At 42.6% G+C, this 23,244-nt stretch overlaps 1 protein-coding gene across 1 annotated transcript in view; it reads left to right on the top strand.

Moving 5' to 3' along the window:
• The window catches only part of LOC109297528 (contactin-associated protein-like 4), a 582,246-nt gene that overhangs the window by 85,442 nt on the left and 473,560 nt on the right, over window positions 1-23,244 (top strand). The window lies entirely within an intron of this gene.

Consider the following 23,244-nt stretch of genomic DNA (forward strand, 5'->3'; position numbering starts at 1 on the left):
CTGTTAGTATGAGAGAATGACTGAAATGATTGAATATCTCAACTCAGCAGTTTTCACACGGGATCTGTCTCCCTCCATTCTTTCAGTTTGCTTTCCACATAAATTTTCATAGCACAAAATTTGTCCTAAAGACCACTAGCATTTATCAGCTTACTTAATGATTCAGCGTCAAATCTTTTGTGTACAAAATCATATGATGTCTCAACATTACTCCATTGAGGGCAGAGGTGAATGTTCATCCAAACAAAAGTGGAAGTACCATTAAAAGAACCTTCCCAAAGTGTCAGATAATTTATGGTGCAGTTGTAAAACTAAAGGTTGCATCTGAGCAAGTACTCTGGTTGTTTCTCTTAAGCTACTCATTTCTTTTCTTGCATTAATTGGCACAGATTTCATCATTTTTCTCTTGACCAGTTTTGTCTGCGGTAATTGCAACTCTCTCGATATGCTGATGTAGATTGTTATTCTGTGTGTTGGCTAGCCTGAGTAAAATTCTCTGACTATGCACAAACAGCAACCAACATTTCCCAGATTCATTTTGAAAGGAATTAAAAATCAGAGTTGGACATTTAGGCTGACTGATGAAGTATGCTTTCAGAGGGTCATACATTTCAAGAAGAAACTGCACTACTGGAAGTAATGACAGAAAATGTGTGAACCAAAATAGTGTAGTCCACATCAGTTTGGTCACAGAATTCTTGCAGTTTGGTTACACGAACTGGTTAAATGTGAAAATATTTATATATCTTCAAGCACTTCTAGGGCTAGTGGAAGAGTGTCACAGCTTGCTTAGATGCAGTTGTATATGATGTGAACCCCACATCTGATTCCAAGTAAATCTCTGTTCTACCTTCCTTTCCATTTTGTAATACAGTTGGTTTTCCCATGACACTGAACCCCACCACAGTTCATGTTATTGCTACTACCACAAAAAACAATGACTGTGCACAATCCCAGGCTTCTGAATGGAACTTTCAATAACATTTGCAATGATTTCAGATGTTTCTTTCTTCATAGAGTGAGCATCAAACAATTAACTTTCATGCCACTTAAAAGGATTAAAAAACTGAATCATTATTGAGATTAGCTTCACTGCTTTCTTTGATGCATCAGCTGATAGTGATAAAACTTTGTGCCAAAGTTCTGTAGACAGTTCATCTTTGGCCAGTGGGGCTAGTACATTAATGCAACAGCTTCACTTCTTGTACATGCACAAGAAACTTTTGAATCAAATATCTTTGAAATCAATGTTGATGTGCAGTCACTAGAACAGAAAAAGAGATTGCATTGGGCATAATAGTCACCTATACACATGCATTGAGGCTTCTCTGACATGCTGTAATTACAACATGTTGGAGCAGATTCAGTTAATTGAGTCTACTGGAGCTTGGTAATTACTGCGTTCCAGCAGACTCCAGCATAATATGTATTAGTGTCTCCGCACTGAAAAATAGTGGTGGGGGCACTTTAACTAAAGCTTATTGGATTAGCTTTAGTTAAAGTGCTCTGGCTACCATTTCTCAGTGAGGGGATGCTGCTACATGTGGCACTCCAGGTGCTTTAAATTGGCCTCCCGGAGCACATCTATAAACACTCCATGGTATATGAATGTAACCTTCTACAGCTGCACATGTAAGGTCAGTGTCACAAGCAGTACTTTGTTTGAAAAACAAAGTAAGCTCTGCACTCCAAGATGCTGCCTCTGTTACAGATTTATATTTCTTTGTTTGGAGAGGGTATGTGATATCACTACAGACTCCCTGAACAACATAGAATGTAGATGAACAAAACATACAAGATACACATGCTGTGTCAACCCATTTTAAGAAAGGTAATTCTGAATTTAGAGTGTCATTGAAAGTACAGTAATATTTTCTTACTAAAGTTCTTTCTTTCTTGATAAAAGACATTTTAAAACAACCGCACTGGATACTCTCAGCACTGAAAAAAGCAATTAATAGAAAATAGAAAATTAGGGTTGGACGGGACCTGAGGAGGCCACTTAGGCCAACCCCCTGCTTAAAGTAGGACCATTCCCAATTAGATCATCCCAGCCAAGGCTTTGTCTACGTAGGTCTTAAAAACCTCCAAGGATGGAGATCCCAGCACCTCTCTCAGCTTTCGGGAAGCTGGTGGCATGCAATCCAGAGAGATTGGCATTAAACAACTTGAACCATGAGACTCGGGCTCTGGGCTCTCACACAAGGCCTTTCAATAGCAGCAGCCCCATCTTAGCAAAGCAGGAACATTCCCTCCCTGCCCCTCTTCCCTTGCCACAACCTCAGCAATAAAGCACATCTTGCAACCACAAGTTAAGCTCAGAGCCCTGGGGCTGTGTTCCCCTCCTCATGGCCCCCCACTGTGATCTCACCACCCAAAAGGACCCAAGCAACACTACCTGGGTTCACACCAATCCTGGGTTCACACCAATTCCAGCCATGATGTCACGAGGCAGGAGGAGAGGCATCCAGGCCTAGTGGGACAGAGCCAACTGGGGCTACAGTCCCAGGGCAGAGACCAGAACTGTCCCCCTCCCCCCCAGTCATGGGTCCCTGGCAGCCAAGTGGGCGGGAGGGTGAGGGACCCCCACACTCCTCAGGGCAGAGGCTCGAGCTGCCCCCATCCTCACCTGGGGAGGCCCCATCATAATCTGGGCTCCAGGCAGTCATGACTCCACTGGACTGTGATCCAGGAATTGCTTGCCCAGTAGAGTCAGTCAGGAAACAGGCATATGCGAGTCCGTTAGAACCAATCAGGGACTTTTGCTTCAATTTCCTCCAGAGAGCCCAGCCAATGGGCTCCTCCCTGGTCCTGATTCTGCTGGGCTGCTAACAGAGTTGCTTGTACAATAGAGTTAGTCAGGAGCTGGGCACATGAAGACAGGTTCCTACCAATCCAAGACTTTTGCTTCAGTTTTCTCCAATGGCCAGAACACTGAAACAGCTTGTGAAATCCAGAACTGTCTCAGGCAATCTGGGCTATATGGTTAGCCTACCTAAGATTGAAGGGATCCTGGGGATTTGTTGCCCTTCTCTTCAGCATGGGGTATGAATTATCTGCTAGATTAATCTGGGCACTTTTGCCCTAATCAAATTCCTATTATGGAGACCTTAAGTACTGCTTACACCTGAGACTCTCCTGTTGTCTGCTTGTGACACACAGCCATTAAGTCTCCTGAAGAATGAAATATGTGAGTCTGTTATTAGACTCACATTGACCCCCAGGTGTGATTCAGGGACCCAGGTAGATTTGAGAAGCTTGTCCCAACAGAATCAAGCAGTATAAAGGAATATTTCTAAGAAAAACTAAGGGCCATGTCACACGTTGCACTTAGGATGTGTTAATTGTATTTAAAATATGAACCACCTGCATGTTCAGTCAGTTAGACATGTGCTAAGTGCGATCATATCACAACAAAGTTCAGACTTTTTTCTGGGAGGAGTATCTCCAGATCATATTAAGTATTACATGTTCAACTATTGTTGGACTGCTCCATGGAGAAAATACAAGTTCTAGATTCTGATGTGGTGTGGATGCTGTTAGACTCCGACTCCATGCAGTGCCCAATGACTAGGGAGATGATGATCCAATTGCTCATCGGTCCTGTTACTCATTGGCAAGAGCAAGCAGGGAGCAAACACCAGCACACATTGCTCGCAATAGCTTAATTCAGAGTGGAGACAGCTTTGGACAAAGGTCCCTCATAGACACACAGCCTGTGAACCAGGGGACCTGTGTTGAACAATAGTTTTTTCCACATTTTATACACTTTGGTTTATGCTCATTACCATTTATTCTACCTTCGCTTCACCTATGTTCCACCCATTTCTCCTCCCATCTCAAGCTCTGCCTCTGTTTACTGTTTGCTTCATTAGCATGGAATTGCCTATTCATTTCATTCATTTACATGCCTTTTTGCTATAAGCGCATGTCTAAGGCCCCGAACTCCCTTCTTTGGTCAATGGGCAGACTCTGGAGGCTTCTTTACCAATCACCATTCACACTTTTACATATGTTCATCTTGGTTACGTGTTATCTTCCTCATTCCTGTCTTTTTTTCTGTCCCAAGTTGTACCATCTCCACCTTCCTTGGGCCCTTGTATCTTATCTCCTCCCTCACTGTAGCTGGTTCACAGCACACAGACTTACTTGCTGATTTTTTCAGAAAAATGGTTAACACAATTATGATGGTTACTTAGCATAAGTACTCATAAGCAAAATCTTATATATAAAAGCTATATATCTCATAACAATACTATTATACGGTTAAAAACTACTTGCCTAAGTATTTGCAAAATTACTTTTAATGTATATCATTCTGCTTTGTGGTCAGCAGCTTTTGCTGGGCCACATATTAAAGCCTTTTATTCAGCTGCAAATCCAGTGTTCCCTGAGATCCAAATATTGCCACCCTAACAGGGGCTAGGACTGACGATCTAGCTCTGGTATCACAACAGAGTCAGTTCAAGACTTCTAGCAGTAGAGACCTGGTTCACCTCATGGATTCAGTGGTAGGTGCAGATCCAGCAACAGAAGTGGTACCTTCTTCAGGGTTCTATGCTTCCCGTTCCCCATCATCAGTGGTAGAGACCCAGCTCCTCCTGTCATGTCAAAGGCAGGCATTCCTAGGCTGAGCAGTGCTGGGCATGTTGTAGGAAGGGCATAGGTTCCAGGCATGGAAAATACACATTCTCATGGAGAGGTGTGTAAGCTACAGTGCCTAGTGCTGGGGTTAGTGTCAGGGGGGAGGCAAAACTGGCTCTATCTGTGTCCAGAGCAGGCTGAGATCATAGTGACATGATTGTGAGACTGTTCAGAACACATTCTAACTTTTCATATGGCACGATAATGCTTACTACAGTTGAAATAAAATGTTCTAAGTGTCCCATGCCAAAAAATCCCTAAAATAAAAACTGTATCTTTAAAATACAGTAAGTGAATAAAGAACTATGCTATTCAAGAAATGCATAATATAATGTTGGTTATTATGCTTACAAATGATAAAACATTCCTGCACTTAAGGGAATAGAAAGATTATAAGAAATAAAATAAAAAAATATATATTGTATTCAGAAGCCTTAACTAGCACTAACAGGTAGCCATCTTACCAGGAAAACCTTACCCAATTGTCACAGACTATGCCACAAAGAATTTGGTTAGCAGGTTTGTTACCCCTGCAGATGGGATCTTCACAAACTGGAGTTCATGGCTAGAGTAACACTCTCTGAGGGTAGAGCTTCCCTTTAATGAGCCTATCAATAATTTGAACTGAATTAATATAAATGTGGTAGGTGGGCCTGCTAAAGTGGTGGGGGCCAACATTTTTGGCAGGTGTGCCACAGATTATACCTGCATCTTGTAACCCCTACCCATGTTACTAGAGACAAGAGCAGGATTGCAGCCTGGAAAGCAAATGATGCTTGCAGAAAACCTGGCTGTAAGGGGCAGCATTTGTGAGTATCCAGGTCAGATTTAGCTGCAGGACCCAGGCTGCAAGTAGCAGGGTTTCTGATCAAAGAGTCAGAAGCACCAGGGCCCTGTTGGCAGAGAGCTGGGTCAGGTGACTGGAAGGGGACAGGGTTTAGAAGCATATAAATCCACCCTCTGACTGTCATTAGTCTGTCTAGACCTGCAGACTGAGCTGCTAGAGAAAGAGCTGGCTGTTAGAGAATAAGAAAGGTACATTGGAGGCTGGGGAACAGCCAAGTGGATTAGAATGAGAGTGCTACAGTAGTTAGAGATCCAAGCAGGGGTTTGTATTTGAGTTATAACTGAGTGGTCTCCATTTTCTGTTCTGTTCAGATAAGGGGACTGAGTTGTGGCTAGGGGGGAAGTTTAGAGGCCATGCAACAGGATTGCTCTGTGTTTGGGGACCTGTTCTGTGCAGCAACGTGAGGGGCTGAGACTTGGGAGCCAATGTCAGTGGCAGTGGACTTGAGCTGGGGCTCTCAGCCAGATGAAAAGGGCTGAAGCTGAGAAGGCTGAAGCTCAAACAAGGGTTTGAGGCCTGAGGGGCTAAATTTGTTGCTTTGGGGCTAGGAGGCCCCTTCCAAATGGTATCTGAGCCATACCTGTACAGTGTGGGCAGGGCTATGGGGGCAACTGGAAGGCATTGTCATAGTTCCTTAGGCACAGTTATGCCCAAGCAGGCATGTTTGGGATTTGGAGGACAATGACTGGTATTAAGAAGGCAGAGAGTACCTAGGGGAAGCACACCTAGAGAGGCAGGATTGAGCTTGCTCAGTATAAGAATATCTGGGTCATATGTTATAGCTTTGTGCTATATATGCCAAAACATATTAATTAGATGATATACTGGTTGCTTATGACAGTAAACTCTCTGAAACCAATTATTAGATTGGAAAATTATACTAAAGTAAAAAAAAAGAGAGAAATTTTAAACACAGTAAAATAATGGGTCTCATCTACCGCTGTAGTTTCAGCTAGGTGAATTTGATTAATTTTGAATCATATAAAGGCCATTCTAGGCAAAAAGACATCCCTCATAAAATGGAAGGAATGTTCAAATGAGAAAAACAGGAAAGCCCACAAACTTGGGCAAGTCAAGTGTAAATGAGAAATAAGGTAGCTCAAACAATAATTTAAGGAGTTTCTTGCAAAAAATTCTAAATAATAAGCTTTTAAAACTGTATCAGAAACAGAAGATCAGGCAGAAAATCACTGAGACCATTCAATGACCAAGGTGTAAAAGATGCACTCAGGGATGATAAATCCATAGCAGAGAAGCTAAAAGAATTCTTTGCATTAACATTTGCTATAAGATATTGGGATAAATTCCCATTCCAGATCAATCCTTTTAGTCGATGGATCTGAAGAGTTGGACCACATCAGAATGACATTAGAGGAAATCTTAGAACAAATGGATAAACTAAATACTAATGAATCACCAGGACCAGGTGGCATTCATCCAAGAGTTCTGAAGGAACTCAAAGCTAAAATTGCATAATTGCTGGCAATAATATGTAACCTACTGTTACAAACAGTCTTCATTCCAGAGGACTGGTGGATTGCCAACATAATACCTGTCTTCAAAAAGGGCTCCAAAGCTGATCCTGGGAACCCAGTATGTCTTGCTTGAATCCCTGGCAAGCTGGTAAAAACTATAACAAAAAAAGAAAAATCTATAAATATATGGACAGATATATTCTTTTGGGGAAGAGCATATTTTTTTTGTAAAGGGAAATCTTGCCTCACCAGTCAACTGGAGTTCTTTGAAGGCACTATCAAACATATGGACAATGGGAATCCAGTTGACATTATGTATTTGGATTTTCAAAAAGAATTCAACAAAGTGCTTGACTCAAAGCTTTTAAAAAAAAACAAAAAAACCCAACATTGCCATGAGATCAGAATTGTGAACTGAGAGCTGGTTAACAGGAAGGAAGGAATGGGCAGGGTTAAAAGGTCACTTTTCAGGATAAAAGGAAGTTACAAATGGAGACCCACAAGGTTCTGGGCTGGGCCCTATTTTGTTCAACACTTTCATGAATGATCTGCAAATGGGGGAGAGGGTGCCCAGTGAAATCTCCAGGTTTGCAGCGAATACCAAATCATTCTGGATAGTCAAATCCTAAAATGATGGACCTGCAGAAGCATCTTACCAAGCTAAGTGCATGGGCAAAAAAATTACAGATGACCTTAAATGTTGACAAGTGCAAGGTAATGCGCTTCAGTAAAAATTACCTCAACTGCTTACATAAGGCTGTTATGACTTAGAGGCTTGTGACGTATTAATTTTAGGTGGCTTTTGTAGCTTTTAAGCCCTGGATTATCCACACGCTAACACCTGAAACTAGTTTTAAGCAGTTTAAGCAGCCTACAGTTATGCCAGTCCAAAGCAGGTTTATCTCTGCTCCAAGTTACCCAGCTCATGTTCCATTAATATGTGGCCACTCCCAACAGATGAGGCTGTAAAATTGCAGTCCTATAGCATCCCAGGATGCAGTGTCCCCTCTTCTGCCCTCTGGTTCTGTTTGGACAGACTTTCCATCTCCTGAACTCTACTACTGCCCAAGGGGGCAGTTCTGCCACCAATGAACTTCCCCTTCCCGCCACCAGGAATGTGACCTTCCCACCCCCAGAGGTGGAGCTATGAGAAAGCAGCCTGCAGATCACATGCCAGGTAGCCAGGTCATAGGGCACAGATGGGTCCAGGAGTGGGGCCTAGGAAGTGTGGGGGGCAAACAAGGTAGGGGGGTGGATTGGGTCCTCATGAGCAGGGCTTTCTTTTTAGGGCATGAACAAGAGCTCCTTCCCTCACTGTTCCCACCTCCCAACCACCCTGGGAAGCATGACTAGCATACCCTACACCTCATCCCCATCCCACCCCATCTGTCTCACTCCCCCACTTAGAGCAGAGACAGAAGCCTGTCCAGGCTCACCAGTGCCATAGTGGCAACTCAAATCTGTAGCTCCAATTCAGGCGTCTGCTTCCCAGCTCTCTCTTGGCAAGTCACCACTGTGCAGGTGGGGGAAAGTCAGAGAAGGTTTTTAGCTTTAAAGGCTAGGAGCAGACATACAGAAAACTATGTAACTTGGTTTGTCTGTATTTTTGACAGTGGTATAGTTTAGATTGGTAGCAACCCAAACATGCATTCACCTTTTGTTGGGGGAGGTGGGGGATGGTGAGGCAGGGGGCACAAATCCTATACTGGGTTCTGTCATTTTTAAACCAGTCTGTGTGTGCTGAATTTCTGTTATGTTATGGGTAGAGAATAGTTTCCAAGCACTTATACTGGTAAAAATGTAATGTCTGTATCTGGGCGATATGTTGTGGGCACTGGATTTATGACCCAGATACCTTGTTCTGGGCATACCCAAACCCTCACTCTAAACACAACCTTTCCATTTGATAATTGGCAACTTTTATTGATACACACTGGCCATGTCTACATGAGTGATAGATTGGACAGTTGTTACTGTGCAGTCATTTAGTACTTGTATAACCAGGTAGAAATGACTGTACAGTAACTGGCATAACTATGCAATAGCATCCCTCTACAGTTTTTTACTGATGGTACTGTGCAGTAGCAACAAGCTACTTTGCATGTGCAGTAGCAACAGTCTACTGCATAGTAGCATCTCGTGTAGTCATGGCCAGTGATAAGAATAATGTACGCAAGGTAACAATTCTATATCTACCAGTCCTAAGGCTGTTACAGAGGGAAGGTACATCTGCCCAGTACATGAGCTTCACACTGTGGTTCTCTCTTGAATGTTGGATGTCAGCAGCCTGGAGGCCAAGGGATGAGGTACACCCCGCCCCTAGTGGGATGGGTGAAATGGGCTGGTGGTGTGTGCTCTGTTCATGGTGGCCACAGGTTCCCCTCTTGGGGACCTTTGCTACTCTGAAAGCCCTCCTTTTGTATCCTTTTCCTCCTCTGACGACGTCATCTCTGGGCATTGTTGATTAGTTTCCCTGTGGTCATCATATTGTCCATGATCTGTCCTGTCAGCATTTTCCTTTGTTCCAACAGACCAATCTCACATGCACACATCTTAATTTGGTTATTTACCAGGCCTCCTAATTTGGTCTGTTTACCAAAACCAGAAATCTCAAGGACTCTGTGACCTGGCATCAATGCTGCAGAATCCTTTATCTCTGTTTGGGTACACTGTTCATGTTATGGAAGAGTATGGTACATGTCTTCAGTTTCTCAGGCTGTGTCCTCTGGCTTCAAACATAGTGGGCCTTGAAGGAAACTTTGTCACAAACAGGCGTGTAGAAACCAAGTAACCCTTGCCATTCCCCTGGACCATTATTGTAATGCATATTGACTTTACCTCCAAGCCAGTTCCTCAAATCAAGCCTCTAAATATCATTTTCTAGCCACCAGGTGTGACTGCTCCAAACAAACTAGCATTAGTGCTGATCAGCACTTAAACAACAAAAAGTACCATGTGTAGCAAGGCTGTTAGGAAAGAGACCCTGGAGACATTGTAGTTTCCTAAAAACATCAGGTCAATGTGCACCAGCAACCAGAAAAACAGTATAGTGTTAGGCATCATTAATAAGAGAAGTTAAAACAAAACAGAAAACATCATCATGCCATTATACAAATCTATGGTTTGTAGATATACTGCATGCAGTTCTAGTCCTTGCATCTCAAAAAAGATGTAGAATTACAAAAGGTACATAGAAGGGAAACCAAAATTACCAGGAGCCTGGAGCAGCTTCCATACCAGGAAAAACTAAACTGGCTAGTACTTTCCAGGTTTGAAAGGATAAAGCTGAGGGGAGGAGAGAGGTATGAGATCATGAAGGGTATGTGCTAATTGATAAGGGAATTGTTGCTCACCCAGTCCAAGAATACTAGAATTAGAATTCCCACTGAGCTCTATAAGAGTTAAAGATTGTTCTTCAGATGTGTCTGTTTGGAAATTTGTACTGATTTGAGAGTAATGTTATGCATTTAAAATAGGGAAATGGAAGATACACTTCCAATGTGGTCATTTGTTTGTGTGAATAGTGTATCTTAGGATCAAATCCTAAATCTTCTGTAAATGTGAAAGATCTGTATTGGCTTAAGTAGCTTTACCTTGTATTTATGCCTTTGAAAATGAGTGATTTTTAGCCAGTACCTGCTATTTAGGCCTGGAGTGGGCAAAATGGTGGATCTGGCCAGCAGCCAGACTTCATTTCCCAGCAGCCCCTGCCTACACGCCTGGGGCCAGTTTCCAGTCTAGGCTGCAGATCATAACTCTTTCCTGGCTCTGGACCATGTTTTCACTGCTACAAGATCCCAGCATGGCTCTGGAGCAGCTCCCCACCCTGCTGCACACTCTGCCATGCACCCTGCCAGCAGGGGCAGTACTGGGGGGGAGGACCTTTGGGGGCTACAGCTACCCCCAAATTCCCCATGGCCACCTCTCCCAGCAGCACTGCTGCCCCTGCCACTGCCTGCCTTACAGAGATGGCTGTAGCTGAGCCCACCCCACTTCCACCCACAGGATAGCCCCCCCACCTTTAGCCCACCTACCAGGAAGAGGCTGGCACTGCTGCTGCCTGCCAGTGCTGCTAGGGCTGGTATCCATGGAAACCCTGGCCCTGCACTATCACAGCGCAACTGCTGCTAGGGTGTCCACAGAAACTGGCCCCCACCACATGGGCAGGAGCTTCTGGGAAATGGTGTCCACTGCCAGCCGGATCTGGCTCATGGGCTGGACTTTGCCCACTGTGATTTAGGCACTGACCCTTCTATTAACAGTATAAGAGCTGATTAACAGGGGTCTGAACAAGAACATCCATCCATCGTTTCTATTTCTTTCAGAATGGGATTGCAAACTTTTTAAGGTATGAAGCTTTACTGCTTTTTTATCAGTAAAAAGTGGTATGTGATTTAAAGTAAAATGGGTGCATCTACATGTTCACTTTACTGCTGTTAACTAATTAGCTCTGCAGTAAAGCATCACAGTCTACACGTGTGCTGGTATTAAGGTGAAGTAAATTTACTAACTCTGCCATAGGATAGTACTGCCCTATGGCAAAGTAATTTACCCTGCCAAAATGCACATGTTGATGGTGGCAGGGGCTGGTTGGGGGATGAGGATGCTAAAGTGTGGGGGCAGCCTGCCACCTAGCTCTGCATTTTAGCACCCTCGTACCCCAGCCAGCCTCTTTGCTGCCCAGTGCTGCCACCTGAAATCCAAGGCTGACCCTCTAGGCCCCTTGCCAGCCCAGGGCTGCTCCACCTGAGCTCAAAGTGCTGCAGTCCCAGGTGCATGTGTAAACTCTGTGCCCAGAAGTTTTCTCCAACACAAACTGTGCCAGAGTTTATCACGTTGCCTTAATGGTACATATAGATGTACCCAATTATATTATTTTAATACTCTGATATGAAATAGATAATTTTAAGTCAGTATTAAAAAGTATTTTTTCTGTGTAGGTATACAGTATCAGCAAATGAATTTTATAACTTAATGGAACTCTTTTGCACTAAATAATTTTCTCTCATATAATTAGGGCCGTACTGTATTCACAGTGGAGTGGGCTGTGCTGTGGCTCCTTTAATCTTGCAGGTTCCCCCGTGCATCCCCCTGCCACTGATTGGTGGAGGAACTCCATTTCCCCATTTGAAACTCGTTCCTGATCAACAGGGAAGTGAAACATTTGGTTTTAAACATGCTGCCATGTTTGCCTACCTGCCAGTCAGGAACAAACAACACTGGGGCCCCTTAGCCAATCAGTGGCAGGGGGGCAAACATGGCACCATGTTTAAAACTGTGTTTTTTGCTTCCCGGCTGATCAGGAGTGAGCTGCAACCTGGGCCCCTCCACCCATCAGTGGTGCTGGGGCATGTGGGGAACCTGCAAAATTAAAGGAGGAGCAGTACAGCCCACTTCAGCTATGAATTTGTTAGGGCCTTACATATATTGCACCCCATGGCTGATAGAAGTTTCTTAATGAAAAACAGAATGAATGAAAAAGAAGTCTTTCTTTATACTCAGTAACTGAGCTGCAAGAGCTAGGGAGATGAGCATGTGGACAGTATGCCGAATTCATTTTCACTTTTGTCCAGTAAGCAGTAGAAACTGCTTTTATTGTATGTTTTACATATACCACACACTCTCATTTCTAGAAGCTAAGAACATATGGTAGATACCAAGGGGAAATTTGTAAGCCAAGGTTGATTTTAATAGGACCAAAACTAGAACTTTGAATGGAAACTTTTTTAGAGCATATATCCATATCTGGCCATTATTAGGAAATGAGGTTTTCTACAATATCAGTGATGACATATTACAAAATATTTTGAATTTTTATGAGACCTCTCTTAATCCCAATAAAATTTGAACTAACATCTGTTTATATTTCAGCTGGAAAATAAATGAAAAGCATAATGAAAATGTATTGATTTTTCAAAATGGGATAGTGCAAAGAGAGTGACAATTTAATAATCCAGTGAGAAGCTATAAGGCAGCCTGATTTCACAGGAAATGACATTCCATGCAGTTATAAAATTCATTTGCTGATACTGTACACCTACATGGAAAAATCCTTTTGAATACTGACTTTAAAAAATATCTATTTCATATCGGAATATTACAATAATATCATTTTACTTTTAAATCACATACCCATTTTAGTTCAGTTCATTTATTCATAAACCCTACTGTGCTTTCTTTCAAGGTCTTGTCATTTTACTAGCATACTACCCATTACAATTTTTTAATACTTCCAGCTTGCATTATAGTAATTTACATATTGCATTAACCTTTCATTCCTTCCCACCAAATGAACACAGTAGACATATGTCTTTAAACTCTGATGAAGATTTTTTACAAATAAGCTCATTCTTAATAACACAATGTAGCTATTTTTTGATAAACGGCTAATGTAAATAACATGCTATCACTTTTTAATATTAAAGGCTTCATCAAGAAGTATTGTAGCTTACACAAATAAGTTTAATAAGAAATATGTAAACTATATAAAGCTACTTTGAATAAGTACCACCAAACAACACAATTCACTAGTTCCATCTTCTGCTTTTTTACATAATCCCAGAAGTTATGATTGTGTATACAATACAGATTAGTAATTGATTTCAAAACAAACAGATAAGGCTATCACGAAACTACAGTATGACCCTCTACTACCTTTATCTGAATACTGCAGATACTTCTACTACCTTTATCTGAATATTGCAGATACAGAAGCCAGCTAATTACAAAATATGGACAAATTTAATGATACAATGAGAGTGGTCTCTTTTTTCCCCCAGAGTATTTAACATTATATCAGACTTCACATGTCTATTGTTTTAAGTTGAAAACAATACAAATTTGGCCCCAGTAGATCAAGTCAGGCATCCAGAAAATGAGGAACATGCAACATGTGATGACCTATGAAAGATTAGGTTTAAGTGACTTGCTGTACTTCACATAGGAACCATGATAGCAGCAGGGACAGAATCCCTTTCTCCAGTGCAGCATTTAACCCTTGCCTTCCTGCAGTCTCATCCCTGATTTATTCTGTATTTTCCATATTATTTAACAAATGAGGCAGAAGTCCTAAAGAAAATTCAAAGTAGGGGATATGAAGCAACCGGGTTAAGAAACTGAATCTTGTTTCTGTCTCTCTTTTCCCATTCTCCTTGCTCAGCCAGTTGCACTCTGCCTTTCTTCTTATCTTCTGGTCCCAGCACCCCTACTCAACCGGTTCCCAGCCTATTGTTATTCTCCCCACACCAGCTTCCAGTCTACATCCTCTTGCTCAGACAATCAGTGGCCACATTCAGATGTTTCATTTCTACCAGGAGGATCACCACTTTCCCACTAGGAACCATGAGTATACAGTCATTCTGTTTTTTTTCTCCTGGAGCAAAAATGGTGGTTCTAGGCAAAAAAAATGACCCAATTCCAACCAGTTAGAATTCACCCTCAGAAAAGGTTCTCCAAGGAGAATTAACATTTGTATACTTTCCCACAGCTTAACTTCTCCTGAGAGCTAGAGGAAGAGAAGCTGTGAGGAAAGGCTCTCATGCCTTCTGAAGATCAGTCACCCTGGTCTGGAGAAGGCACAGGAGGCAGCTGTTCATGCCTCCTGACCCTCCTGTATACTGGGAGTCAAGCAGTTCCTGCTGACTCCTCACACACCACAGTCCCCAGTGTGAGAAGCTGGTAGGAAGCTTTTCATCAGATACTCAATGCCCAGGCACTGAGAGCTGGGCAGAGGAAATACTGCTGCAAGCCTCATGCCTGCTTCTCATTCTGGAGTCCTTGCTCCTTTGGGTACTTCCAGAAACAGGTGGACTGGAGCAACATACACATTCCCAGAATTGGTCTCAGGAAGGCACAAGGATCAGGGTAGAGGAGGTAGCTGTATGCTGAACACCTAGATTGCTCTCTCTCCTGGAATCACTTGTAGAGATGGAAACTTTCCACTGCTAGAAATGAATGTATGCAGCAATTTCTCTTTCTGCCTACCGTACAAGGCAATCACTTGCCTTGTAAAATTTAAGCCTGACTGGTTGAAGAGTGGCAAAGTTAGAATGAACTGAAAATAGGGTCTTGTAATGGTAATTAACAGGCAGAAAAACTAGCTCCGCCTGCAGTGTTTCCCAGCACAAGCATGCAGAGGTTTGTTAGTCACATGATTCCTAATAATTTCAATGGGCCTTCTGAATGCTATCTGAGATGACCCTATGGTTATCTGCCATAACCATCATAAAATATTTGCACATTCTATTAAATGAACTGGGGCTTATATGTAACTTCAGGGAGGGCTAGGAAACACCTGGATGTTGAAAGTGGCCAGCTTTTAGAAGTCACGCAGGCTTATAGAATTCTGGGAATTTGTGATTTAAAGCATTATGGCTCAGTTGTGGCTTGAATCCACAGCTGATGGTGGGAGAGTGGAGTAGACAACACTGCAGCTTTTTTATCTGGGGACTTTACAAACAGCAAACAGTTTCCTATGTCCATTCACATTTTGCATGCGTGGTTGTAGTAATTACATGCTTGAGTCCAACATTTGTGTACTTAGGGTAAATGTATGCCCAAACTGTTGCCCATGCAAAATCCTTGAACCCAATATCAGGGTCTGGGTTAAAGATATGTAACAAAACTGACCCTAACTTTCCAACATCTCCCACAGGTTTTTAGCTATTGGATTTCTGCTAAAATTGGTTAGATTAATGCGCCATGGGTAGTTTTCTTTTACTCTCACTGCAGAGAGTTGGACATGAGCCAATGGCTGGAAGTTGCAGCAAAGTACGTTTAGATGGGACATCATGAAAAACAGTGCAGCAGTAGAATAGTGAGATATTAGAGATGTTCAAGAAAAAATTGGATAAGCATTGATCAGGGATGGTCTAGGGCATACTATAGGTATTTCCCATTCTTCTGGATTTTGCTGGGTGTCATATGGGGAAGGGAAGAAATTCTTTACTCTCCTGCTGCTATTTGAGCCAGGTTTTGTTGGTTTGTGATTTTTGTCTTCCTCAGAAGCATTGGATACTAGCTGAAGCCAAGATGGGGGATTTTGAATGTGGTGTGGAAATGCTTCTGCTGGGACTTAAACTCAGAGATTCCTCTGTGGAGGGGGTTAGCACTGGCTGTCTCGGCCTTCACCTCCTGCATCTATCCGACTATCTCTTGCCACATCTTGATGATTGTAGCTGTTATTGGTTGGGAGGTACTGCTCGCCGCAGTATGCTACTGATAGTCCCTAACCCTTTTATCAGTGGTCCCACCTTTCCATTGTCTCTGTTACCAATGCATGAATTTTTGGGCAATACTTAGACCACTCTCTGTCATAATTAGGCAACTCTCTTTATTATCCTTAGAGTGCTGTTACACTCTTAACCATTAAAGGACAAAAAAACCTTTTTTTTTTAAAGTTCTTTTCAAGAACAATTTTGGAGTATTCTTCTCTTCTTTAATATATTAATCGGTCCGTCTGCGATTCGCATCCATGTCAGGAATTGCCTCAATTGTTCCGCTTTTAACTTTTGGATAAGTATTTACCTATGCTACATTACTTTGTCTATTAGCCCCTAATGGGAACAGTCAACAACTAAACCAAAATCAGAGGTAAGGCTTCCTTACATCTTTGTTACCATCCCCTTCTCCCTTTCTCATTTTTTTATTTTTTTATTTTTTTTAAGGGCATCCGTGCTCCTGTCTCCTTTTCTCACAGCTTCTCTGTTTCTCTACCTGTGTGGTCACGTATAGGGTCTCTCTCTTCTTCAGGGTGAGCTCAGCCTCTTTTTCACCCAGCCTTCTCTATCTTGCTGGGCTGAAATCCTGGATTGCCCTGTCTCCACGATCCTCTCCCCATTCTCCACACTTGAGGAGACTCTGCCCATTCTCCTCCCCTCCTCCCTGCCATGCGGCTGTCTCCCACGGCTCCTTTAAATGCAGTGAGCAGCTGTTTCTAAAACACCAGTCTCACGGCTTGGTTGGTTTCTCCCCTCCGGCATCGTCCCATGGTGATACTCCTTCACATCCTCGCTAGAAGTTCTTGCTTCCCCTCCCTCCTCTCTAGGGTCAGACCACCTACTGTATTTGGAGTCGGGAAGTAATTTTACCCCATGGTCAGGTTGTTATGAACTGTGGGGACTTCAACCTTCCTTTGTAGCAGGGGGTGTGGCCCTTTTCCTTGTATCTCTAACGTTATTTTAACAACCTTTGGAGAAGCAGAATGTTGGCCACCATGGTCCTCTGCCGCACCTGTGGCAGGTTAGGGTGTTACATCTTCTGGTTGTGTCAGAGTTGATAATGTAGTTTTGCTAATATATTAGACAACATAGTCATATAAGATAGTTTGGATAGGGGCAATCCTGCCTCAGGAAAGGGGGTTGGTCTAGATGACCTCTGAAGGTCCCTTCGAGCCCTTTTTTCCTATGATTCTGTGACTTTATGATTCATGATACAGATTAAAGAAGGGATTCAATATCTATAAATGAAATTGTTTTCTACTGTTTAGGAGCTAAAGTGTGTGCTTACAACATTCTGCTGTATTTATTCTCTAGCTGTCATGGTTTTTGACATGTCTTGTTTTAGTGCTGCTAACCTAAGCCAATGCTTTAGATCAAAGGCACTAAACAAAAACATCAAATGTAATGTTATAAACATGGTTACAATGCTCATTTTACAATGCAATATGCTATTCTGGCTTACCTGATCCACGTGAAGCATGATGTTACAGTACTCTGTGAATTTACTTAGAAGTTGCATATTGAATTTTTCCAAAGGTAGTATTACCATCAGTATTTTAAAATGGGGAAGGGGAGAAGAGAATAAACTAGCATGTTTTCCATACATAGCACTTAGAGCTGTGGTTCTAAATGAAGGTTCAACTGCTTAATAGATTATCTTAAACCTTCTCTGTGATTAAATTATATAGAAAGACGAGGCTTGAGATAACTGGAATGAGCTGTGTAATGTGCTCTGATGGAGTAAAATAATTTGTTTGTTGATATACTCCCTTTTGTGCTTATATCTTGTAGCTTCCGGGGTTTTGTTTTAATTTTATTTCAACTTTTCCCAACACCAGACAATGATCTCTCCTGTATTTCTCATTTTCAGACATCTGGTTTTTAAGTGGCTGCTATTATAACTAAAGTCAATATACTGCTCCATCAGTCCTTGGCAGTGGTGGTACCACAAGCAACTGCCTGTCTTCTTTCCCTTCCTCTCTGGAGAGTGTTTTTTCCAGCTCTGCAACCTGTTCAGTCTGCAGGGCCTGAGGTCTGAAAGTCCTAGACCAAGCTCTTCACATTAACATCACAACATACAGCTAGAGTGCTATCAAATATGCCCTTCACCCAGCCTTTATTTAGTGCAAGATATATAAATAATATATAAATAATACTGAAAGCCATGATAGGAAATGCTTCCTTTACATTTCATCCTTTGAAATCATTAGATATTGTTTAACGATTAGATTATCTATCTCAAGAATGTAATGCGTTGCAAATTTGATGACATTATTAAATGCAGCAGTGCAATTTTTCTTCTGTTGTTTTTAAATTGGTGTAAATTTGGCTTATAGAATTTATACAACAAAGTTTGCCCATAATACCTGAATGAATGTCTAATAGAAGACTCTGTGCCAAGTTCAGTGATGAAGGAAATTATAAGTAATATGCCAAGTAAAAGTGTCATCAGAAAACAGGTATAAAGGAATATCATAGTGATAATAGTGCAACTTGCTCTGCCTTGGCTTTCAGTGGCTGTGCAGGCTGAGTGCTGAGGAGCAATTAGGTGCTAAACTCTTTTGGGAACAGATTGGCTCTTCATTTGTATTTGAAGAAAATCCAGTACAATAAAATTGTTTTCCTGTTTGGGAGACTGATTGTTATAATAATAAGACAGCTACAAGACCAAAAAAGTTCCCGTTAACGAAACAAGTCCCTAACACTGCCTGGGCCAAATTCAACGTCAGTAGGTATAATTCACTTTGTAGCTGATTTTTATTTTACCTCCATCCCTTGTAAATCAAGAGTGATATTAGGAAAGGCAGTGGAGTTATACAGTGACAACAGTGTGAGATCGGTATTAGGCCAATGGAAATTATGTCAATTTATACCAGAGGCTGACTAGTCTTTGTACAATTTAAAATTAGCATTTTTTTAGGACATTTCTTATTTTTGAATTTCATAGTGCTTTGCTAATTAAATCCTTTTTTTCCTTTTCTTTTTTTTTTTGTTATCTCTTCATAATTTGTATCCACAAGTTATTGTGTCTGCATCCAATTATTAGCAAAGTTTGGAGTGAATAAGAAGGCAAGTCTGAGTGCTGTTTCAATATTTGGGACCTGCTTTTTTTTTTCTGAGTGAGCACCCACAAGTCAAGACAAGACATGGATAGTACCTGGGAAAATTATTCAGTTGGAATCTTCCACTATCAAGATATGGCTGTAGATTAGAGCTGTTTTTTATTCCTGCCCCCCCACCAGCTCTCCGTCTGGAATCTCATTTTCACTGTTATGTGTAAAATTAGGGCCTGTTTCTTCCTTTCAGTTAAATTCTGTTAAATCAAGGCATAGTCCACTAAGTCAAGTATTAAAGCTGTAAATTGCCCAGTCCAAAGTATAACCATAGTGTATTCCTTCCTATTGTTATTAATCTGAAAATGGTTAGAAAGGGACTTAATAATCAAACAAAAATTATACAAGTTTGGTAGAGTAAGGAAAGAGTCTGTCTCTTAGGGCTAGTCAGAAAGGGTTTGATTTTTCTATTGGCAAAATCTAATTTTTTAATTGAAAAATGCTAATGTGTTAGAAAAAACTTTTTATAGAAGCACACTCATTTTTGTCAAATATTGTCTTGGGAAGGTTTCTCACTTTAGGATGGAATTTCTGGATAAAAGGAAAGATTTCTCCCTCGAGCAGTGATCGAGATCTCAGAACAAGGGTCTCTCACATACCAGCTGATTGGCTTTACTGCTAAAATACCAAGCCAGCTTTTTGCCAGTCTTACCAAAGTAGTATATGATAAGTATAGAACTTAGTATGACACCAAACAACTTTTGCAACATTATATTGTGTATTTCAGTGCAAGTGAAACAATATTAAAAACAGCAAATGCCAAAGTAAGCTGTATTGAATGACTTTTATTAAAAGAAAGAAACAGGTCAGTATTGATCATCTGGCTCCTGAAATCCTTGCATGGTTTGTTTTGGGGAATTAGGGAATTCTTACTGAATTTGGTGTTAAAAATAGGTAAAACTTCTGAAACCTGAATGCTTTCTAGGTGTTGTAAATTAGCATCATGCATGCTGTACAAATAAATGCATAATTACCTAAATATTAGGTATTTATGGTACATGGCTCATTTTTTTGATCAATACATTGTAAGAGGGGAAAATGTCTTGCTTATTAGTTTTTAAATATCAGCTTCTATATATTCTGCTGCCTATTTTGTGTGTTTCCAATACACAAAGACAAAAACATGACATACCATGCAATGTATAAAGCTGTATAGTGTTAATTAGTTACACTAAGAATATGTTGTGTGGAACATTGTATGGGCATGAACCAAGTACTGTTTTTAGAGATTATAAATAGAACATAATAGCACTGCTGCCCATTTTCAGTGGCCTCAACATGTGAAAGTGATCTGATAGGTAATGTAGTCAGTGGGCATAGACATTAGAGGCAGCTGACTCACCTGTCTAGTGGCAATTCAATTTTCTTCACAACAGAGATATAGGTTCTCTTCTGAATATATCCCTGTGGTTCTGAGTCATGGAGGAATTGAGGTTGCTATAGTACTCAGTTCCAGTGCTTGTATGTGTCTGTCATGTTGTGCCAAGTTTCTTTGAAGTGTCATTTTATAACTGCGTTATACTCTCTCCTCACAAGAGACATAGTAGAGTAATAGGTTCTGGAGGTGTAGTCCAATCTTCTTTAGCTAGAATAAGAATTTGCATTGGAAAAGGCTCATGAACATGAGCCAAAGTTAAAAATAAAAAATACATTTTACATTCTAAAACAAACTGGGGGAAAAATGTATTTTTGCCAAAATGAAAGTGCAGTTTGAAATAAAATGGTTAGTAATGATCAGAAAGTTGGGGGAAACAGAGCAATTGTTCTGGTTCTCTACTTTAAGCAGATTTTTCTCCCTGATAGCCATGGTTCTTAATTTTATGCTTGACTTCATGTATAGGCTAGGCTTGCTTTCATCACTAGTGTGAGTAGCTCACTGAATAAAACAAAGAAACAAGCAGCAGTAGCAGCATTTTAAAAACTTTTCTGAACTATTTACAAGTGAAAATCAGAATTCTCTCCTTTTGATAGTTCACTTCAAACCTTAAGAAAAGCCCTTTGCAGGGTGTCAGTAGGGTGTGCACACTCTTCATAAGTGTTTATTTCCCCTTACCCCCCACTTTCCCCTTCAAGGCTAAGAACAGACAGTCAAAAAGCCTGAAGCTAAATTGATTCAGTCTTTGCAGGGTAGCTTAAACTTCAGAGATTAAACTGAGAAACCACTGGACAGACATTCTCTTTTGATTCAGGGAATGCAGCCATATGCCTGCAGTGGCTCAAGTCAGAAACTGGGAGTGCTAAAGCATGACTCAATAGTACATAGCCAGCATGGGCTGTGTGTTTGCTTTTTGTTCCAGCTGCCCACAAGGTCTCTGGCATTTGCAGTCCAGAACCATAGCAGCAGGACTCTGTAGGGTTGCTCACCACTTCCTCTTCCTGCTTCCAGGTGCTTCTGCGATTTGTAGTTCACAGTCATAGCCAGCACTAAGTTTCAGTAAGTTTAGCAGGGCAGGGCAGGGCAGCTCTGTATTTGGGGGAAGGAAGGTTTAATGGGGATTTAATGGGTGGCATAGGCAGAGGGAGAAAAAAAATTGGAGGGATCTGAACATGTGCATACACCCCCCACCCAGGAAAGTTTGCAGGAGGAGGGGGAAGGGCCTGGTGGGGGGAATGGATCTGGGACTGAGCAAGGGATCAGAGCTGAGCCAGGGCTGGGATCAGGACTGGGGCCCGCTGAATTCATCCCTTCCCCCATGCCCAGAGCCGCTGCCTGGCACTGGTAGTCTTTGTAAACCTGCAGCTCTGCACTGGCCCCAGCCCTGCACCACCTGGGGGAAGGAGGGGGGAGGCCAGAACAGGGCCAGTCTCAGCTGCAAGGTTGAGCTGGAGGGGCTGGACCCCATGAAACCCCCATGCCCACCCCACATTGTCCCTGGGAAGAGCCCGGTGGCTCCTCCAGGGGCACGGTGCTGGGCAACCAAGGGGCATGAGCGGGCTACAGCTGTGATCTGTGCTCTGCCTGCTCCATGCCTTGCTGCTGCCTTTGAAAGCGGCACAGTGCAGCGCTGTATGAGTCCCACTGCTGGGCGGGCCAGGCAGTGAGTCTGCACCACACTGCTTTCAAAGGCAGCAGCAAGGCATGGAGCAAGCAGAGCACAGATCACAGCTGTAGCCCACCTATACCCTGTGCAAAGATCAGGGGACCAGGGGCCCCCCTTGGCTTCCTGGCACAACGCCCCAGGAGGAACTGCCTGGTTCTGATTGTCCCATGACCCGGCCCAGCTGAGACTTCATTCATGGTGAATGGGTTCCTGGCCGGGCTGGGTCATGGGACTGTGAGAGCCCAGTGGGCTGAGGGGAGCCAGAGGTGGGAAATGTACCTCAGCTCCCCCATGGTGTGTGTGGCAGAGGGGAGCTGGCCCTCCCCCTCCCCTGGATGAGCCAGCCATTCCCCCATCCTGCTCCCTGCTGGGGCCCTGCAGCCACACATTATGGCCCCAGCCCCAAGCCCCACCTGGGTGGGTAGCAGCCCCAGCCCTGCCCAGCTCCATCCCTACAAGGGCCTCAATACCCTTCTCCCCACACTTACCTGCTGGAGCTACTCTGCAGGCTGCCTGGAGTCATGTGCATGTCTCTGCATATGGCATCCCCTGTCTTCTGCTTTCCTCCCAACAGCTCTTCATCCAGGCTGGGGCATCAGTACAGGAGCCTGGCTGCCTGCTTAAACAAGTGGTTATTGCAATCCATTCTAACTGTTGAAGTGTTTCAACTACATATTCGCCATTGGGGTGGTAAGGAGATCACCCCAAGGTGCCTTACTGTGCATATGCATAGTGGGCTGAACCAGCCTACATAATCATGACATGATTGATCATGTCTTTTGAAACTGGTGGGGAGGCACCCGACCGTCACCTGTTGACCAGCCACCACTGAGCTAGGGCTTGCTGGGGGGGGGGGGGGGGGGGGGCGTCTCTTTGGGGGGGGGGGAACAAACCACCCCCCCCTGG

This window comes from Gavialis gangeticus, unplaced genomic scaffold, assembly GCF_001723915.1.
Source record: "Gavialis gangeticus isolate Ggan-Ray unplaced genomic scaffold, GavGan_comp1, whole genome shotgun sequence".
NCBI classification, from domain to species: domain Eukaryota; kingdom Metazoa; phylum Chordata; order Crocodylia; family Gavialidae; genus Gavialis; species Gavialis gangeticus.